This window comes from Hakea prostrata, chromosome 4 (genome assembly GCF_041222555.1).
Source record: "Hakea prostrata isolate BN-2017 chromosome 4, UWA_Hpros_2, whole genome shotgun sequence".
NCBI lineage: Eukaryota > Viridiplantae > Streptophyta > Magnoliopsida > Proteales > Proteaceae > Hakea > Hakea prostrata.
This window is the reverse complement of record NC_142603.1, coordinates 35,987,999-35,998,919: the sequence shown is the minus strand read 5'-3', so window position 1 is coordinate 35,998,919 and position 10,921 is coordinate 35,987,999. Positions and strand designations below refer to the sequence as shown.

The following is a 10,921-nucleotide window of genomic DNA, read 5'->3' as shown; positions in this document are numbered from 1 at the left end:
GGTAAAAGAGAAATGAGAGAGGCACTTGTGATAAGTATCAATGCAGGGGATGACATACATCCCTACCTTGAACACCTTGTTGAACCACATGGTCTATTACTTAATTTGACATATACAAGTACAAAATCATTGCCACCCTATACACCCATTCCCAGAATTGTTCATCAGTGGAGTTACTTCTCTTTCCCGAGGGCTATTATAAAGTGTTTACTTCACTTGCAAAGCTTCTTTGTTTCGAAATTATATTTGATGTATATTCTACATGCTATTATTCTGTTTATTTTCATTTATGTATCAACTCAAAAGATATTTGATGCCCTTACTTTTGCTCCTGGTTTCCAATAAAGGAATCATTTTAAACACATTCATGAGGTAAGCTAAGCTAAAGTAACAAACACTAGCAAACTAAGAGACGAGAATCGCATTGAACCAGAAAACTGAGAAACACTGGTAGAAACTAAATAGATTTAGAACTAACAAGACCAGAACTGATGGAGATCAAACTAATACAGAATGTAGGCCAAAATTGGGTTACAACATGATTAAAATACTAGTTATATTGGGAAAAAGCACAAGTAGAAAAAAGAAACTAAAAATCCAGAATTAAAAACTTGTCGAAAAACAACCAAAACTCATAGCTGGTTATTAACACACTAAATATTGAAGGTCATCTGACCATGAGTAGAGGAATTCGTGAATGAAGCCATATTGCACAAAATGGACATAATAGAATCGTACGCACAGCAATTTAGATAATAAGTGTTGGAATTTATTGATTTGATTAATAAATTAAATGCCCAAGGGCAATATTGGAAACTCACTATTAGGGCGGTTACAAAATAGGGTTATATATTTTGGTAACCACCACATTAGTGAGTAAGTAACTGAGTGATTCATTCGCACGAGCGAATCTCTGAGAAACGGTGGCTCCATCTCTCTCTCCCTCTCTCTTAGAATCGCAGGCTTAGAAATTCTTCTTTCCTAGTATTTGATCTTCATTCCATTAATCCACGGCATTTGGGTTGTGGATATTATTCCCTTTCCCAGTGATTGTGGAATCTCCCCGGTAAAGCTTTGGTGGTGGAACGAGAACGTGGATCTAGACTTCCGCTGCGAATACTTCAAGTAAGGGAAAGCGAATCCAGGTAAGGAATCTTTCCCCCATCAATTAATTGAATTGAATTACTTTTGATGTATTACCGAGAATTTCCGTCTGGGCAGACGATCATCCGTTTGGGCATAAAAGGCAGACGGAATTCCGTCTGGGCAGACGGCAGTCCGTCTGGGAGATGGATTTTTTTTTATTGGTCCGTCCGATTCGAGAATGTGTTTCTAACTTCTTTGGACACCAATGGCCCGACGATCTGTGTGATGTTTGGGCATTGAGGGCCTATTGGGGCCTAGTGGGAGCTAATGAGGTAGAAGTGTTTTGTGTGAACCACCTCATAGCTTTAACATGATTGCATGTTTTATTTTAATAAAACTATTTTTTTAATTATGGGTCTATCAATCATGTTTCTTGCACATAATGAAGCTAGTGTATAAGTCTATGTGGGTTTGCATGAGAATTTGATTGAATGTTTTTTTAGCATATCTTTTGGTTTAAGTGCTTATCCCATAGGTTGACTATGCTAGTGTGATTTTTTTGTTGCATTAGTTGTGTTTTATGCTAGATTTATTGAACTCATTCTTGTATGCAATATCTCTAGAAAAATGGCTGCTACCAAGAGCATTGTTGCTGACCTCACTAAAGGAGATAAGCTGAATGAGAGGAATTATGACCTCTGGCACCGAAAGGTGCAATATCTCCTGGAAGAGCAGGATATGCTAGAGACCATAAACCGGACCATGAACCCACCGAGGAAGGTACCACCGCACAAGATCGCAGGGACCTTGATATATACAATGCTTGGAAGAGGAAAGACTGGGTAGCCAGGATTACAATCCTGAGCTCCATGAGGGATGACCTGATGCTTCGTTATGAGAAGCATAGGACTGCAAAGTCTTTGTGGGAGGCTGTGAAGTTCCAGTATGGAGGGACTTCCACCACAAGAGGCCGCCAGCTCGGACTCACTTTTGATGATTATAAGATGCGCCGGGGTCACACCATGAGGCAGCATATAACCATCATGTCTAACATGATTAGTGAGTTGAGCGCATGTGGGCACCGGAAGAGCGATGAGGAGCAAGTCTCCGCAGTCATCGGGTCATTGCCAAAGACTTGGGAGCATATGAAGATCTTCTTGACTCATGCCGATGAGGTCAAGACTTTCGATCAAGCTGCCAAGCACCTTGAGCTTGATGAGGATCGGATGTTGGCCGATACCCCTCAAAGCGATGTGTTTGCTTGCTGAAGCTAGCACTAGTAAGGGTGCGGGCTTCAAGCGCAAGAGAGAGAAAGCTCAACCTCAGCGGTCCAAGCAAAGTAACCGGGGTGGGAACAAAAACAAGAGTGGGCCCAAGCATTCAAGGGGGACTAGTGCTTTGGCAAGAAGAAATCAGCTTTGATTTGCTTCAAGTGCCGAAAGCCTGGTCATTTTGCTCGTGATTGCACCGAGCAAGAGGTATGTCTTGTGTGTTATACCTCATCTTGTTATGTAACAAGTTCTACTATGCTTGCTGAACTAAATCCTTTGTGGATTGTTGATTCGGAGTGCGACGAACACATAACAAAGGGAACGCTCGAGCTTCGTGGAATACCGTCGTATTCCAAGAGGAAGCAAAAGGATAACGATGGGGAACAGCTCAAGCGTGGAGGTTCATGGCATAGGCACATGCAAATTAGTTTTGCGAGGTGGCCAGATGCTGTTACTCCATGATGTCTTTGTATGCTCCGGACATTCGGCAAAATCTTGTTTTCGTTATTTATCTTTTAAGACATGGTTTTAGAATTGTATTTGAAAACAATTCTTTGGTTTTGTATCTAGGTGATACGGTTTATGGTTATGGTTTTCTTGATAATGGTTTCATTATATTGGATACAATTGATTATTCATTTAATTCTAGTAATGCTTTTGTTTGCCAAAATATTGTGTGTATTGATTCTAATTTGTGGCATGCTAGACTAGGACATATTGGCTTAGATAGGATGAACAGGTTGGCAAGAGAAGGTCTCTTAGGCCAAGGTTCACTATCCGATTTGCCAACTTTGTGAGTCATGTCTAGCGGGAAAAGCAACTAGAAAACCATTTAAAAAGGCTTTGAGAGCCTCTTTTCCTTTAGAACTTATCCATTCGGATGTGTGTGGACCCATGAATGTGCATACTAGAAAAGGACAGTCTTATTTCATCACATTCATAGATGACTATACAAGGTATGGTCACATTTATCTAATTTCTCATAAGTCAGAAGCTCTGGAATGTTTTAAGAAATTCATGAGCTTGGTTGAGAATCGGTTAGATAAAAGGATTAAAACTCTTAGAACGGATAGAGGAAGAGAGTATCTCTCCGATATGTTCAAAGGGTTATGTGATGAAAAGGGGATATCTAGACAACTTACTATTCCAAGGACTCCACAAACAAAATGGGGTTGCTCGAGAGGAGGAATAGAACCTTGCTAGACATGGTGAGATCCATGATGGCGCAGGCAAATCTACCCATCTCTTATTGGGGAGATGCTTTGTTGATCGCGGCCTATATCCTCAACAAGTGTTCCAACCAAATCGGTTCCTTCCACACCATATGAGTTGTGGACCGGAAGGAAGCCAGATTTGAGTTACTTGCGCGCATGGGGATGTGCAGCATATGTTCACTCTACTTCTCACCAATATGGAAAGCTTGGACCCGAGAGGAAGAAAGTGTATCTTTGTGAGATATTCCGAACCCTCAAAGGGCCATGTCTTCATTGGACTAGATGAGAGTGAGAGGAGAACGGAACTTGAGTCTAGGGATGCAACATTCTTGGAGAATGATTTTCCATCTCTTTCAGGAGTTAACAAAGAATCATCGGAATTCTTTGAGATACAAGATAGTGGTCTTGTCACTCCAGGGATTCAGATTCTGGATAATGAACATGGGGTTCATCCAGAAGATCCTAGTGGGAGTGGGAGTGCAGATGTGATAGCTACCTTAGACGGTGAGCAATCGACATGCACTTGCGCCCGTAGTGGGGGCGGGCTAGTTCCTCGTCGACGTTTCGACATAGAGGATGAAGCCTACATGGTAACTCCTGAAGAGATCGACTGTGAGATGATTTCAGTCGATGAGCTTGAACCAAAGAGCGTGCAGGAAGCTCTTGCGGGGTCAAGCTCAAAGGAATGGTTAAAAGCAATAAAGGAAGAGTTGGAGTCGATGAAAGTTAATCATGTCCGGGACTTGGTTGACTTGCCGCCGGGCCGAAAGGCGATTGGGAACAAGTGGGTTCTCAAGATCAAAAGAAAGGCGGATGGATCTATTGAGAGATTCAAGGCTCGTTTAGTGGCTAAGGGCTACACCCAACGAGAGGGCGTTGATTATGAGGAAACTTTTTCCCCTGTGGTTAGGTTTGCCTCAATTCGCCTCATACTAGCCATTGTTGCTCGGTTGGACTTGGAGCTTTATCAGATGGATGTAAAAACTGCTTTTCTCAATGGAGAACTTGAGGAAGAGATCTATATGGATCAACCTCAAGGCTTTGAAGCACATGGACTTGAGCGCAAAGTGTGCAAGCTTAAGAAGTCCATATATGGCTTAAAGCAAGCATCTAGACAGTGGAATGTGCGCTTCCACCAAGCTATGATGGAAAATGGTTTTTCCATGCTTGAGGAAGACCACCTTGTGTTTACACCAAGAGATCGATAATAATTATGTCATTCGACACTCGTACGTAGATGACATACTTATGGCTAGCAATAGCAAGGAGCTATTGGAAACCATTAAGAAATGGTTGTCCTCCGTATTTGATATGAAGGACATGGGTGAAGCAAGCTATGTGCTTGGTGTCAAGATTGTCAGAAATAGGCAAAAGAGATTACCGGGTTTATCTCAAGAGACCTATATTGACAATGTCTTGACGAGATACCGAGCACAACCTGGCAAACCAATTGATACTCCAGTGGAGAAGGGTTTGCATTTGAGCCTTGATATGGGTCCTAAGACTCCAGAGGAGAAAACCAAGATGGAAAGAGTTCCATATTCCGGTGCGGTGGGTAGCCTTATGTACGCTATGATGTGTACTAGGCCGGATATTTGTTATGCGGTGGGTTTGGTTAGTCGGTACCAATCAAACCCGGGCATAGAGCTTTGAAAGCGATCAAGAGGATATTGAGATATCTAAGAGGAACGAGTAACTACATGTTGTGTTACCAAGGATCGGATTTGCGGTTAGTTGGCTATAGTGATGCCGAGCGGGCTAGAGACATCGATGAGCGCAAATCAACCTCTGGATATGCTTTCTTGCTGAATGGCGGGGCCATTTCGTGGTGTAGCAAGAAGCGAGGCTTGTATATCCCTCTCGACCATGGAAGCGAGTATGTGGCATGCTCAGCTGCGGTTCAAGAGGCTGTTTGGTTGAGGAGATTCCTTCGACATCTTGGGATTGTGATGACATCCAAAGAGGCTGCCCTTGTCTCTGTAATAGTACGGCAGCTCTTAGCTATGTCAAGGACCCCAAGTATCATGGGAAGACCAAACATATACAGTTGAGATATCACTTTGTTAGAGACATTACATCAAGAAAGAAAGTTGTACTTAAGCACATATCTACTAGTTTGATGGTAGCTGACCCTCTTACCAAACCTATAGCCAAGGATGTTTTTATTTCTCATGTAAAATCCTTGGGCTTGCGTAGATTGTGACTTATTTTTGTCTTGAGACTTTCTTATTAATGAATAATATGAGTTCATTCCAGCATTTTTTTATTCACTTTCCGTGTGATTGTGTTTCTTCTAGCATAAAACAACATATGTCAATAGGCAAGAGAATGGCTCACTCACACGAGCATTCACCTCCGGCGCCTTGGAGGCGAGCGAGAGATGAGACGGATTGTGAATGACTTTGTGTAGGTCAATTCATAATCATGATGTCGCCTTGATTTGGAATCAAGATGAGTTTCTCTATTGTGAAGAGAATCGACATGAATGTTCCCACTATTCATGTTGCCTATAGGAGCCAGTGCGAGTACTTTATGTGGCGCTAGGGTGGCGACAATAAAGAAACTCGGGTTAGGCGCAAGGGGTTGTGATTTGGACTAAGACCCGTATGGTGTTGAGATGGACATACGTTCTATTGTATATAGAATGCTCCACTATAGCACATATATCATACTATGTGTGCTTAGCGATCATTGGAAATAAGAGGATGGATCCTGCTCCTCTCATTGTGTGAGTCCTAGACCTTATGGTCCATTAGTGTTCTTAGTGACTTTCGACGACATCATGAAACGAAGGGTTGATGTGGCTACTTTGGGGTGTTACCTATGGTCATGATAGATTCGACCTAAAGGGGCACTACCGGGAAAGGAGTCAATCCTAAGTGTAGTGATGGTCTGGGGCGAAAGGAAAGGTTTGATTCAACTGCACCCTAAAAAGTGTTTGCTGGCGCCAACTGTATGTGTTATAGTAGTGAATATTTTAAGGACAAGAAGGTGATCTCTCAGAGGGATCGAGATACCTTTAGGGGGGGGGGGTGGGAAAAACCCGGGGGACGGGGTGTAAAAAAAGTTTTTTTTTTTGTTTTTTTGGGGGGGGGGGGGGGGGGGGGGGGGGGGGGGGGGGGGGGGGGGGGGGGGGGGGGGGGGGGTGGGTAAGAAAAGGAAAAAAAAGAGTTAAGATTTATAACTTTTATACTTGAGATGGCTTGATTTAGGAGTATTTTGTCTTTGTTTTAGTGATAGTATTCATTAGGTGTTGTTTTATTTAGTCTCAACATGTTGCATTTTGTTTAGTTCATTTTTGTCACATTGCATGAATTTCCCTTCTTTTTATGGATGAATTTGACTGTTTCTCTTTCTCTTGAACATGTAGGTGAAGATTCATAAAGAACATGTCCTCTAACTTTGTTGTAGAGTTGTTGCTGCATTGCTACAACAACGGAGCAGAATATTCTCAGATCCAATTCAAATGGAATTGACCAAAAAGGGCTAACTTAAGTGGACTAAATTCTTGTAAATACATGATGGTTTTCAGCCCTTGATCTCAGGAGGAAGGTTCTAATCCTATGGCCAGAATCTAACCTAATGATTGAAGACATTTATGGAAGAAAGAGAAGAGAGGCAAGGAGGACAAGAGGGGAGATTCGACCAAGGTGTGGATGAGAGACTTGGCTGAGAGGAAGGAGGTAGAGAACGAATGCTGGAGCTCTTGTGGAAGCAAGGAGCTGCTGGAATTGTTGATTTGCTGAAGAAGAAAGCTCGGAGCTCATGTGGAAGCATTGAAGCCTTAGTTTATTCTTGTTTTTATAACTCTATCTTCTTATTTTCTAGTCTCATGTCAACTATACTTGGTTTTATGCATTTGAATTCTGTTATGGGCTAAATCTTAGCTGTGTTGGGATGATAGTAGTACCTAAACCTGAATTTTGATATGTAATTAATCATGTGTTCTTTAGTTTTATTGCAATCCACTTTATTGTTAATGAATTCAGCATGTTATATTGACTAATTTCAGTTCTTGAATGATCTTTCTTGAATGAATGTTATGATTTCATTAATTGGAAAATTAATGAAGTCTAGGTGTTTGTTGAATTGTGTGAGTTAGCATCATCTTTAATTAGGTTGTGTTAATTAGTAGGTTGGGTAGGAATACCCAATTACCTCACATTACCATTGATTGGATTGGGTTTAAATTGCATTCTTAATTCAATTCTTCATAGGAATATGCTGATGTTGATTTAGGATGCTAGCTTATGTGTATTGGAAAATACCATATTGCCATTCATTCCAAGTTCTTGATTTATCTTGGGGTTGTAGTATTGCTTTAGTATTTGTGTTTTAAAATTCAGGGGAAGGGAAACTTGATTCCTAACACACTTGTCACTCATTAAGTTTCTTCCATTGCTCAAATCTACATTTTAGTTCCTTAGTTTTCTTTACCTGTCATTTGGTTAATTAGTTAGACAAATACCAATCAACCTTGTTAATTTCATTTAAATCAATTTTACTTTTACATTGAAAGTTAAGGATATAATTCTCCGTGGGATCGATTTTGTACTTATCATTTATTACTTGATTGCGATACGTATACTTGCGTAATATCTTGAGATACAAGCAACAAGTTTTTGGCGCCGTTGTCGGGGAATTTTGTCTTTGATAATTAGTGTAGAAGTAAGTTTTTGTTTTATCTACTGAAATTTCTTTACTTTGATATTAGTTTCCTTTTATTCTCAGGTGCTTTTACCCTTGTATGAACACGCTGCCTGATCAAGAGTTGGCACCCTTTGACATCGAAATAGAAAGGACATTTCGAGCTAGAAGAAGGGAGCAACGAGGCCTAGCAGCAGTTCCAACAATGGCTGAAGCAGTGAGAAATGGATTGAATAATAATGAGACTAATATGGCAGCTGAGGGTGATGATAGAGATAGAGCCATCAGAGCATACGCTGTCCCCATGTTGCATGAGCTGAATCCAAGCATAGTACGGCCAGATATTCAAGCCTTACATTTTGAACTTAAGCCGGTGATGTTCCAAATGCTTCAAACCGTGGGACAATTCAGTGGGCTTTCAACAGAAGATCCTCATCTCCATCTTAGACTCTTCATGGAAGTAAGTGACTCTTTCAAGATACCCGGAGCAACCGAAGAGGCTTTGAGATTGAAGCTATTCCCTTATTCATTGCGGGATAGAGCAAGAGCGTGGTTGAACTCCTTACCTCCCCAATCAGTAGCTACATGGAATGACTTGGTAGAGAAGTTCTTGATGAAGTACTTCCCTCCAACAAAGAATGCCAAGCTCAGAAATGACATAACTGGTTTTCAACAGTTGGATAGTGAGTCTTTATATGAGGCATGGGAGAGGTTTAAGGAGCTCTTGCGTAAATGTCCTCATCATGGCATTCCTCATTGGATTCAGATGGAGACTTTCTACAATGGTTTAAGTGGACAAACTCGATCCATAGTTGATGCATCAGCCAATGGGGCTATATTGGCAAAGTCTTACAATGAGGCTTATGAAATTTTGGAAAGGATGGCCAACAACAACTACCAATGGCCAGCTGAAAGAGTCTGCTGCAAGTAAGAGGGTGGCTGGAATTTATGAGTTGGATGCAGGTGACAGCCTTTAATCGCACAAGTTTCATCTCTCACTAGTGTGTTAAAATCAGTAAACTTGGCTGCAAATCGTACAACCACAACAAAATCTAGCAGTCTCTTGTACATATTGTGGTGGGGAGCATGTCTTTGATAGTTGTCCATCTAACCCAGAATCAGCCTACTATGTTGGTAATTTCAGCAAAGCTAATAACCCATATTCCAACACTTATAATCCTGGTTGGAGGCAGCACCCTAACTTCTCTTGGAATGGTCAAGGACAGAATGTAGGCCCATCATCTACCCCAACTAGACCTTATCAACTTCCAAGTGCTCAACACAGCAAGTGAAGATTCAGCCTATAGAACCTTCTTCATCAATTGAGCTCCTATTGAAAGAATACATGGCAAAGAATGATGCAATTATTCAGAGCCAAGCAGCTTCATTGAGAAATTTGGAGAATCAAGTTGGGCAGCTAGCTAATGCTTTAAGCAACAGACCTCAAGGATCACTGCCAAGTGATACTGAAAATCCTAGGCGGGAAGGCAAAGAGCATTGCAAGGTTATTTCATTACGGAGTGGGAAATATATAGAGCCACCTCATGTTAAGTCCAATCAACCGAAGGAAACTAATCCTGTCCAAGAAGAAAGGGAAAAGGAAGATCCAAAGTGGGCTGTTCAAAAAGACCAATCTGATTTTGAACACCAAAGTGTTGAACCACCAGCTACAGCTCCATTGCAACGGGTTCTCCAGAAAAAGTGCCTTATAAACCACCCCCTTTCCTCAAAGATTTCAAAGGCAGCAACAAAACCATCAGTTCAAGAAATTCTTGGATGTTTTGAAGGAGCTCCACATCAATATACCATTGGTAGAAGCACTTGAACAAATGCCAAATTATGTGAAATTCATGAAAGACATCCTTTCTAAAAAAAAAGATTTGGAGAGTTTGAAACAAGAGCCATGACACAAGAGAGTAGTGCCTTCTTGCTGAACAAGCTTCCTCAAAAATTAAAGGATCCCGGGAGTTTCACCATTCCTTGTGCTATTGGAGAAAATTATATTGGGAGAGCCCTTTGTGACCTTGGAGCTAGCATTAACCTTATGCCAATGTCAATCTTCAAGAAGCTTGGTGTGGGAGAAGCAAGGCCAACTACAAGTAACACTTCACCGTGGCCGATAGATCCTTAGCTCATCCCGAAGGAAAAATTGAAGATGTCTTGGTAAGAGTTGATAAGTTCATCTTCCCGCTGATTTCATTGTTCTTGATTTTGAAGCTGATAGAGATGTGCCCATCATTCTTGGAAGACCCTTCTTGGCCACATTGGAAAGACTTTGATTGATGTGCATAAAGGAGAATTAACTATGAGGGTAAATGGAGAGCAAGTCACTTTCAATGTTCTCCGTGCAATGAAATCTCCAGATGAGATAGAGCAATGCTCAATGGTAGATATCATAGAGGAGCTGGTTTTAGAAGAAGTTGAGACAAAGGGTAGTAAAGATCCATTAGAGCTTTCATTAACATCTGAAATTTCACAAGTGGGTGATGAAGCAGGTAGCTACATTAAATGGTTAGATGCAAGACCAGCTGAGACATTAAGAAAGAATGGATTTGATCCTCTTGTATTATCTCGAGCATGCAACTCAATCTCCTAAGCCATCAATTGAAGAGCCTCCGTGTTAGAATTGAAGCCTCTTCCAGGACACCTTAGGTATGCCTATTTGGGTGAAGGAAAGACACTTCCAGTTATCATTTCAGCAAA

General features: G+C 41.3%; 1 non-coding gene across 1 annotated transcript; it reads right to left on the bottom strand.

The window, feature by feature from the left end:
* Positions 1–8,861: 8,861 nt before the first annotated feature.
* Positions 8,862–8,968, bottom strand: LOC149018755 (small nucleolar RNA R71). The gene has a single exon (XR_016173321.1). It is a non-coding gene; the product is annotated as a small nucleolar RNA R71 (small nucleolar RNA).
* Positions 8,969–10,921: the final 1,953 nt, after the last annotated feature.